This window comes from Lagopus leucura, unplaced genomic scaffold, assembly GCF_019238085.1.
Source record: "Lagopus leucura isolate 7727_CA_CO unplaced genomic scaffold, USGS_WTPT01 Super-Scaffold_100029, whole genome shotgun sequence".
In the NCBI taxonomy this organism is placed as follows: Eukaryota; Metazoa; Chordata; class Aves; order Galliformes; family Phasianidae; genus Lagopus; species Lagopus leucura.
Window position 1 is genome coordinate 2,603,280 of NW_024962280.1, and position 11,152 is coordinate 2,614,431.

The 11,152-nt window shown below is 38.8% G+C and overlaps 1 long non-coding RNA gene across 1 annotated transcript; it reads right to left on the bottom strand.

Moving 5' to 3' along the window:
- Positions 1-269: 269 nt before the first annotated feature.
- LOC122185354 lies at positions 270-2,271 on the bottom strand. Its single transcript, XR_006180851.1, has 3 exons — positions 2,187-2,271; positions 1,394-1,497; positions 270-305 (listed from the first exon to the last, which is right to left on the bottom strand). It is a non-coding gene; the product is annotated as an uncharacterized LOC122185354 (long non-coding RNA).
- Positions 2,272-11,152: the final 8,881 nt, after the last annotated feature.

The following is an 11,152-nucleotide window of genomic DNA, read 5'->3' on the forward strand; positions in this document are numbered from 1 at the left end:
TATGCACTGTTAATGAGTATTATTTTTATTAAATGAAACCCCAAGGAATATTATTTTTAGGATTTGGAGACTGACTTTCTTCTTCAAATTTACTGAATATGCAATGGACAAAATGGAATAATATATCATTGAGTGTGCATTATCTGTCTTACCAGCTTGACTTCAAAAATTTCAAAGTTTTTTTGAAAACTGCCTCGTCACAGTGAAAAATACTTCTTGCTTCTCAGTGAAGACAGGTCAGAAATGTACCATATAAAGTTCAGTTGTCCTCTCACCATGTCCTATGTGACCAAGGTCATATATTGCTGAAAAGAGGAAAAAAGGGAAAGAAAAGCATTGTAGATTGACAAAGATGTAGCTCGTGGGATTGATACAAAACTCAGCTGTGTTTACTTGGTTAAGAATGGGCAGCAGTATTTTTTTTTAAGATGAAGGGTAAAGAGTTGTACTGCTTGGATTTCATCCTTTATTCGTGTATGGTTTTGCTCCAAGAAAAAAATCCATTTTTCCTGTAGCTTAGGGATGTGCCTTCAACTTTAGTCATCCAGCAGAAACAAACAGATTTCCTATTTATGTCTTGCTTGAGACAGTGGAGTACATAACCAGAAGTTTCAATAAACAATTAAAACTATAATCTATGTTAAATGTTAGGTCAAGAAAATAAATTAGATGCATTGTGTGTTGCAGAATCTCTTGGATTTGGGTCACTGAGCCCATGTCTTCAAACCTAATACTTGTCGTAGCCCACTTCATGTGATTTTAAAATGGTATCAGATGAGCTGAATAGAAAAGACTCATGTCTTGATGATATTCTGAATTTTAATATTTCTATTGAATGTCTCTTCTTGCTCCAGGGTTGCATCCACAACCTCCTTGGACAACCTGTTCCAGTACATCACCACCCTTTGTGTGGAAAACTTCCTCCTGGTGTCTAACCTAAACCTCCTCTCTCCCAGTTTTAAACCATCATTCCCCCTTGTCCTCTCAAAAAACCTGCAAGTGACAGAAGCATACAAAGCAATTTTTGAAAATATATTTGCTTTCCATCTGCTGCAGTGTACAGTAGCCAGTCCATGGTGCACACTCTAAACCCCCATGAGAACTTAATATAAGTAAATCTGTAGAAAGCTTGGGGAACAACTGCATAGTCTGATCTGTGTAGTTATTTGTGTTCAGGTGAAACACATTCCTAGTTCTGGAATGAGTGGTTCTGTGTCTGCATTGCCCTGACACCACACTGACTAATGGCTGGGTGGGACATGTGGCTGAACAGTGCCTTGGCCGGTAAAGTGGTTCTATTGATCCAGTAAAAGGATTATTTTGAGAGCGAATGTTCACAAAGCAGAATAAGGCCACATTTTACTTACCTGCATAGTCCCAGAGGATGACCTACCTCTCTACTGAAGATACTTTTTACAGTTGTCATCTGCACTGTAGCTGAGTGCTTGCAGCCTTCCATGGTTTTATTTTCGCAACATCGCATTTATCTTCCTCTGTCTGTGGATGGCAAGATGCAGAAGGAGTAAACAACTTTCTGAAGATCTCCTAGGAGGTTTATGGTGGGGAAGAGCAAAAAACAAAGCCTAAAAATGCGAGAGGAGTGCTGCAATCACTGCCTAGTTCTCTTCTCCAAAGGAGGAGTACATGCACAGTGAGGGACAGAGCCTGCAGGGACCCACCCAGGGACCATGGAGCAGGATGCATGAACCACAATAAATAACACAACCCTTCTGTAAATTTATTTGGGGATGCATTAAAATTAAGTTTTCTCTGAAGCTGTATTCAGTCATAGGGTCTGTTACTTCAGCTTCAGTGTGTACCGCAGGCTTGTTTCGGTTGTCCTCTTAAACACCATATATTATTTTTAAATATGGAAAGAAGTTCCTTTGCCCAATAAATTGTCTAAGCTTTAAAATATAGAAGACATTTTAGTTTTTATGCTTACATTTTCATAGACCCAAACAACTGGAGAATAGGTGGTTCAGATGGTAACAGAGATAAAAGACTATAGATTAAACTGTTGTTGGCCATTTCTATTTAGTTCTTTGGCATTTTACCCCAATTTTGCATCATCGCATACCATATAAAATGAAATATTTTTTCAGGCTCTTCATTTTTATACTCCTCTAAGGATACTTTGCCTAATCTCCTAAGGAGAATAAACTATCTCAAAAGTGAAAACCGACCTGGAGAAGTAGAGATGCAGAGTGATGGGCTCTTTCTGAAATTCCCAATGAACTGAATATTTTTCTTCTCCTTCCGTTAAAGCCATTTACCCTATTAAAAAAAAAAACATGGTAAGATCTCATTCACTGAAAATACTTTCATTTCAACACGCCTCACCCAACATATCATGGATATGTGGTTGCCTTCTGCGCCCATTGGTTAACTTAACATTACCAATTTAGGATTTAAGGCAGTGAAAAGAAGAGGTTATCTTCATCCTAATCCATGCTCGGTGTGAACTTCAACATTTGATTGCATTGATTGTGTCTTCAGTACAATCTCTTGCTCCTTTTGAGCCTCTCGGTGGTTCATCACAGCCAGTGTTCACGTGCAGAAGGTGTGAGGCTCTGGGATGAGGAAGTCACACAAAGTGGGGGCTTTGCTGCATCATCAGCTTCCTCAAAGATCGTGCTAAGCTCTGAGGTTTGTCAAACATTTGTTTAATGTATTGACCCAAGTGTTAGTTTTTTTTTTAGTATAGCCACTGTATTAATGCCAGAAACTTTGATGGAGTTGGCAGCAATAATGGATTACACCCAAGAAGCTGCTCTATTATGTTTTGTAGGGACCAAGCTATTTTTAAACTTACAGATCCCATTAAAAAGAAAAAAAATTGTCTAACAACAAAACCTTCCACAGCCAATGGTTATCTGCAATCCCCTCAGTGAGCATCCTGCCTCAACATGGCCAGTGGTTGGTTGGGCAGCCAGGAAAGCTGAGCTCCCCAAAACAGATGGCTTTATCTTCTGCTCATTTCCTCTATTTTCCATATATCATGTTTTTTAATAATCAACGTGATCTCCACAGGGACAACATTCAGAAATTCTGAATACTTTCAGTTTCTTACTTTGAGTGTTTATCCCAGCTATTAAATATTCTTGAGAGTTCTTTCACAGGAAAACTTTCAGGTACTCATTAAAATTAATGTGTGGTTTGTTTGTTTATCTGCCAGAAAAAGAAAACAAATACCAGTAGTTCAGATCTCCTTGCTAACACACAAAGGTGGGAACTGTGCTGCAGCAATCACAAGTGCAGTGGAAGCGTGTACACTTTTATGGGCACACTTTTACAAGTGCGCTTATATGGTTGCAGCATTGGCTTACTAACAGCTAACATGAGGGATTGTTTTTTAAGGATACCTTGTAAAATTAAGTCACAGAATCACAGGGTGGCCAGGGTTGGAAGGGACCTCAAGGACCATGAATCTCCAACCCCTCTGCCACACTGCCACTGCCACCAACCTCCCCCTTCAATGCTAGACCAGACTGCTCAGGGCCCCATCCAATCTGGCCTTGAACACCTCCAGAGACAGGGCAACAACCTCTCTAGGCATCCTGTTCCAGCACCTCACCACTCTCTGGGTAAAGAATTTCTCCCTACATCCAGCCTTAATCTCCCCTCCCTCAACTTAAAACCATTTCCCCTCATCCTGCAGTTATCAACCCTTTCAAAGTGTTGATTCCCCTCCCCTCTGTAGGCTCCCTTTAGGTATTGAAAGGCTGCAATGACGTCGCAGCAGTCTTCTTTTCTCCAGGCTGAAAAAGCCCAGTTCCCTCAGCCTGTCTTCATAAGGGAGGAAAAAAGTAATTAAAATAGCCTTTCTTGTTTTGAAAACATGAGGCTAGCAAGACTTTGAATCAGAGGAGATGAAGATAGGAAGCAATGCAGCTTGGTGCTGGAATGCACAAAGAGTGGAAGATGCACTAAACTGCATACCAACATGGCAGACAACAGAAAAGGCCAAGAAGGAGATGAATATTGAATATGAATATTGAATATGAAATTATCATCCCAGAAATCTGTGGTGAAATATCTCAGACAAATTAATTGCCTCATGCAGAATACTAGTTACCACTTAATATTGGAAACATGCTAATGAATTGTTTCTTAATTAAGATTCTTTATTAAAGCTTCCTCCCCCTCTCTCTCCCTTTCTCAATGAAAGCACTTTGCTTTCTGAGTTCTTTCTAAAGCTCAGTGTTAAAAATCAAACATGTAGGTGCTGAAAGAATGTAAATAGCTGAGATCACAGAGCCGACACAATATCTAGAAGGTGCCAAAGGTGCAAATGGAGAACAGTGTACTTAAATGTAAGGTTCTGTCAAGGAACTGCAAATAAAGTTGTATCAATACTATGGTAACGGCATGCTTCTCTACCTGCATTCCATTGCATGCCTGTTTGTGTTCATGTATGCATTTGAGACTGTGATGTTTAGGAAGGAGGAACTCAGGAAGAATGAATGAGACCCAGATATGAGGAAAGAGGAAAAAAAAAAGATAGTACAAAGATTGAAGCAGTGAAATGACATTTTAGTAGCTCAGCCGTGCTGATCCTCAAGTAACACAGATACTTATTCTGACATCTGCATTTCAGAACATTACTGGGTAAAATATCAGTCAAGAGTGTTAATAAAGAAAAGTTATCTGCTATTGGCAATGAATGTGTAAGGCAAAATTGTACCCCTCTTCCCTACTAAGTTTTTCTACCATGCAGATAAGATGTATAAACAGATAGCAATTGGTTAAAGTACAAAACAGAAGTAAGAACAGTACCCTTAAGGAAGCAGAGAACGAAAGAAGATATTCAGAACCAGTTTACAGCTGTTTCTGTTCTACTGGAATGTCTTGTATCAGCACTACTGTTTGAAGAAGAGATGTAATCATTACTGGCACTGATAATGCTGACGATAAGGCTGATTCCAGAATGATAGTGGAAGATAAAAGGAGTGTGACAGTTATTGGAACAACTGGATTGAGAAATGAAAAATAGCAACCAACAATTTAAATAAATCCAGATTACAGGAAGAGAGACTGGGGATTTCTACTCCTCTGAATACAGAAGGAAAAGTATGAAGTCTAAGAAGTTAATTAGTATTTAAAAAAATGTAGTAAAATACATAAAAATGGAATGAACAGAAAATTAGTAGATAAAAACCCTAACTTTGTGGATTGATCTTATAATAAGTTGAATGGGCTCTCTATTAAACAGAGAAAATATGCATCTATTTTGTGTGCTTATAAGAAAATAAACTGTTTTGGGTTAATATGTTTAAAATAGTATGCAAGCTTAAGTAGCATGGCTAAGCTTTAACAAAAATTTAAATAGATGACATCCACAAATGTTCCAGTGCCTTTGCTATGGTTATGCATTTGTATAGAAGAGCAGTGAGATTTCAAGGCTGGAAAAATCATCTGTGGGTCTCATATTTGTTGGATGAATCCCATTCATTTCCAATGATACTGAAGGAACAAGGGCTAAGGTGGAATAACTAGATAGTTCAGAAGGCATTGCAACCTCAATTCCAAGAAGATTCATTTTGCATAATCAGTGGGGCATCCATTTGTGATAAATAAAACTTTATCCTCATTTTAAATACTACTGTTGAGATTACTAAAGTGGAAATTATTATAGTTAGAGTCATTATTGTCAGCATCAGTGTCTCTGTTAACCAGATGCAGACCACATCCGCCACACAAGATAACCTCTCCTGATTGATAGAACAAGTGGCCAACCTGAAGCCTTAGGGCTTCATTTAAGAACGTCTTGTGATTACAGCTTCAGCTCCAGTACACTGATGTAGTTCTACTGAGTACAGTGTTTAACTCAGAATCTGGACCAGCAAATGTAGTTTGATGTAGTGTCTTCCCAAGGACAAAGGGGTGAGTTCCTTCCTCCAACTCAAACCATTGATTTTTGGAAATCAGGAGTCATTGCTGACCCTGTCAGTGCAATTATTCATAATTAAAATTGAGATCTAACTATAAAGGACTTAAAGCAATTATAAAAGCAGTAATAAATATGTTTCCTCTGCTGATTATAGCGTAGGTCTGAAATACTGTTTGAGATCCCTGCGAGTCTATGCTCATGAATTGTAGAAAAGCAAAGCGACTGATTGCATGGGTGAGCTGAATAGCAAATAGCAATATTTAGCTTGCTGAAGACCTTATAGCAGCAGAGCTGAGACATCAGTGGTTTTTCCCTTGCTCTTGTTAGACAGCACCTGAAAGAATAGGGATGAGAAAGGAGAATTGCCATTAGAATATATATATTTTTTATTATAATTATTTTTTGCCTTCTGTTTTAGTACCTTATTTCATCTTCTGTCCCTCCTTTCCTTCCCTGCTGAAACAGATATTGATTTGTGGGTAGGAACAGCAAGCACATTGTCTGTGCACATTCTGATCTCATCAGAGAAGGAGGTGAGCAGGGACAAGTGATCCTTAATGACATTGTTCTGAGCCCAGAACTTATTCTGATGTATGTATATTAAAAACAAAACAAAACAAAACAAAACACAACTCATAAGCATAATGCTGAAAACCAAACATAGTTATCATTGGAAATTGGAGTTATTGTCCTGCTGAAGGGTGAAAATCTTAGAGCTCTTTAAGTACTGTTAGGGAAAGGCAGTAGCAGATAACCAGTTAGTAAATACCCAGGAAAATGGTGATGGTCACAATCCAGTTAAAGAATGGAAGATTTCCTTACCTGTCCTAAGGATCAGGGCTTGCCAAATACTTCACCAGAAAGGATCTCTAAATAGAAACCCTTCCCTTGTGGCTGCCAGCCCTTAAATCAGACTCGGAGAGGGGCAGAACCTGGTTCTACCTCTCTCACTCACACAGGTGAATTCCTTTCACCTGTGCTCCCAGGGCTGGCTGTGTCCCTTCACCAGGTGCTCAATCATTGGTTCAGTTCATGACTTAGCAACTCCCATACTGTATTACATGACCTGGCCAATACTAGTAAGAGCAGTTTTATTTTTTTCAAACAGAAATGTAATAAAGTTATGTTTTACTACATAACTTTTACTACATGTATGATTCTGCAGTTCCCTCCTGCCTACAGAGCACTCCAAGGTATTATTTCTAAAAGGTCGGTGGCCTGACACCACTCTTGGTGGAAATTACATTATTAATTTAAGGCTTGTTGTCTGGCTGCTGTATTGTTTTACACAGAGCTGCTCTCCCTGGGTTTTATTCCATTAAAGTAAATGGCAAACAGAGTGTTGCCAGAGTGAGCTGCAGAGTACCCATGTACTGCATGCTGCTGAGGGAATTGCTCATCTGTCATCAGTCAGAGAATGATCCAGATCAGACCTTGACACTTCAGAATTATGACAGCATATGCTGGATAAATGGAAAATTCTTGCTTACAGCAGAGACATATTTCATCTACTTAAATGTCATACCAGTGTCTTTAGTGTTCACTGATTCACAGAAGGTCAGGTTCTCAGCTATTTCTTGTATGACCTCACAAAGTGCAAGATTGAAGTAAGTCTCACTGCTCAAATGCTCAACATGATTCAAACATCCATATACAAGTAACAGTGGTTTCAAAGCCTTCATGATGAAGTACATCATCTGCTAACCGTTCACTTCATTATGAACCCACCTGTATTCCTTAGAAATCTCAGTTTTGTACGTTCATTGGTTTTTTTATCTTCATCAGCAATGGCAAAAAAGAGGAAGCTTTCTTGAAAACCGGGCCACTGAGCTTGCAAAAAGTTGAACATCAGATTAGACTGTCAAATCTGAACATAGAGTGTAATAGCACCAAGGAGAATATATTTGCTACAACCAGCATTTTAGAGACACATTCACAAGAGCATGCAGACCAACACTGTGCAGCAGCACTCAATTTGTTGAAAAAGAAAGATGTGGTTTAACAAGTGCAGTTCTATCTTTAGGCAAGCTGACCGTTACATCTGGGAGATGCCCAAATGCTTTGCTTATCAGTCCCTGGCTGCCATCAGGGCTACTACACTTCCTTGGCTTTAATTTCCCAAGAAAGCATATACCTATCTTCCTACAGATTTCTTTGCTATGAACTTGTAGGCCGTCGCCCTTTCTTCAGTCAAACTCAGTCTTGGGTATGGGTATCACTCTTTGTTTATGTGAACCATTTCAAACATATAGCATTCAACGAAAAAAATAGGAACCAACCAGAAGAGTGTCATTGCTTCCTAGATTGAGAGCTCCAGTGCTCAAAAAGAATAACCACAGTATTGGTGATTTGAAAGCCAAATGCTGTTATAGCAGGCAATAAGATCTGTACTCCAATAACCTTGAGAAATTAGTGAAGAAGGAAAGATAAAGCAACTGTTAAGGAAAAAATTCATTAGGTAACGCTTTTGTTTCAGATGCATCAATGGATGCAATTAAATTTTTGGCAAGAGCAATATTAAACTTCTTTTTCCAGAAGGTTATTATAGCTTGAATTGAGAGGCTGGACCACGGAACAACTATTGCCATCAAAACATACAGGAGTAAAGCTTGCTGTGAGCAAAGCACAAGATGAAGTTCTGATGTTACAGTGGGATTTTTCAGGTTGTCTTCCTGCCACCGTTGGGGTGCCCAGCCTCCCCTTGGGTGAAGATAGGAAAACCTATGTCCTCACTAGGATGGATATCTGACCTGAAGAGATGAACTGCAGACGTGGTACATCATTATTCCTCTGCCATGTGCAATACTTCCTTCAATTGTCTTACCTTTTAAAAATATGTCAGAGAAAGGGGGGGAGGAACAATATTTCAGCATGCAATTCAGCCCCATTATTTTTATACAATGTAAGACTTTCATTTCTTAGCTGATTTCAGTAACAGAAAAAAACAGATACAATATAAATTATGCAGATTTCCCTCTGGATGCTATTGTGTTGTTTTTGTTTTTCTTTTCTATACCAAAATTGTGTATTTTCAAGAGAGCTCAGCAAAATGATACACACTTAGAAGAGAGGATGCACTGGCTGACAACCTCTTTGAATGCCTTCCCTAAGTCCTGTTGTCTACGGAATGAGATTATCTCTACAGTGATGGTCTGGTGCCACTGGTCCCTGTGCATCTGGATGCAAAGTTGTGAATTATGGAGCACAGCCACACTTCTTGTTTTATGTTAAACATTTCAAAAGGGTGCTTGACTGTTCAGTGTGGGCTATTGTATGAGTAGCTCTGAGTCTGAGCTCTGAGTCTGGTAAACATGTATCACTTATCCTTTAGATACGGGTTAAAGAGTAACATCTTGTTTTCCTTTCAGTGCAATAAAGTACCAAAGGGTTCTTCTGGGATTTTCCCTGGCTGCCAGACTAATTAACAGTGTGGAACTCTTCGTACCACAACTTTAGACTTTACTGAATTATATTTATCAAGGAAGATCAGCAAAAGGATTTTATTTTGAAGCTTTTTACTTACTGAATTGAGTGAGGTGCAAATTAGATACATCCTGGTTTGGGTTGTCTGCTTCCATCTGCATTTGGAGGTGTGTATTCTCTCGCCTCTCTGCTGCTCCTCCTGGTAATCCACTGTTCACTTTCATTAATCTTGCTAAATTCTATTCCATGATGCCTAGAACCAAATAGATTCATGACTGTAACTTCAGAAGTACATCTTTTTTCATGAAAGCAGAAAGTGAAGGGAAGACATAACCAAAGCAGGAAAAGGATTGACAACTGACCTGCAAAGAGGGTTACATTAGTGAAATTGAGAGAAACCAGCAAGGAAAATGACAGTTGTTGAGTTTCAGGCCTTACAGAAGTGAGTCCCAGAGCAGTTTCAAATGTGCTGTGAGCCTGAGAAGGCTGGTTTGGATGCTTGAAGCTGGTGGTGTGATGTGCAGTTCCATTAGGAGTTCATTTTTGAGTGCGTTCACGTGCTCATGGTGTGCTGTAAGCATGGCTGGTGGCTGTCTGTGTTCTACTTGTGTTTGGTTGTGCGTGTGTCCGTAAGGGTGCGAATCTCCCTGCCAACAGAAGACAAAATGCTGGCAAATATTTTAAGACCATCTCACAGTGTAAGGACCATCCAAACTCTCAGGCACTACTGGAAGCATAATTCCATTGATATACAACTCGTTTGCATAACAGTATCTGTAAAACATCACATACACTGCTGTTAAAAGCTTAGCATTTATTATACCCCAGTTTGTGGGCAGTGCTGCAGTAACTCCGTGTTGTTTTGTTTTGTTTTTAATTGCAGTAGACAGTAGAAATAAACAGCTACAATGAACCATCTACTTCTGGAGTAGATTGTGTGATACCTTTGCCCTTACTGAATTGGCTGTGATGAATGCTGTTATAATATAAACATAGCAGCAAAGGCATGGAGGAGATTCAGGTGTGAAATACATTTGCAGCAACTCAGTTTGCTCCCAAAAGTTTCCTTGAGAGAAGAGCTCACTGTAGTTTATTTCCTACCTCAGTGGTTTGCAATCTAGTAAGGGATTCATCCTGCCAAACCACAAGGCATAAACATTTTCTTTCTTGTTAAATCTCTCCAGAGAGCACCACACCATCCACACCATCTTAGTACTGCCTGATATATACGCACATTAATTCTTGAAAAGGTCACTTCTGCTCAACTGTTAATTAGATGTTGACGTTGTTAAAAAATAAACAGGCTAAAAAATTCACCTAGAATTTCACCTGTTTCTTAATATCAATGTAAGTAACTGTATTTTCTTTATGGGTTATCTACATAGGCATTATATGCATTCCAAAGCTTAAAGAGGTGGAATATTTTTATTATTGTCTTTAGCTTACTTCCTTCTTCTCACCTTCCTGCTCACAAAGAAAGAAGGCTCATAAATTTAGGAAGAACCTAAGTGCTATTGTTAATTGTGAATGTAACTTCTTGTAATTGTCAACTTAAACCCTACTGAATAAACTAAAAATGTTAATAATCTGGAAAAGGAACATTAAAACAACTAAATATTATTAGCTAGATAGCCAAAGAGCAGAAGGCTCCTGCATGGAAATATATGCAGTAAAAGGATTGCAAGAAATCCCAGTAAATGAAGGAAGCTTAGTCGTTCTTTCAACTTTACTTCTCAATCCTTCCCTAATTCTCTGTATAACAGTCTGGATTTTTCTTGAAATTAATTGTTTTAATTATGGCAAATGGCTTGAATGGCTTCTATGTGAGAAAAGAAT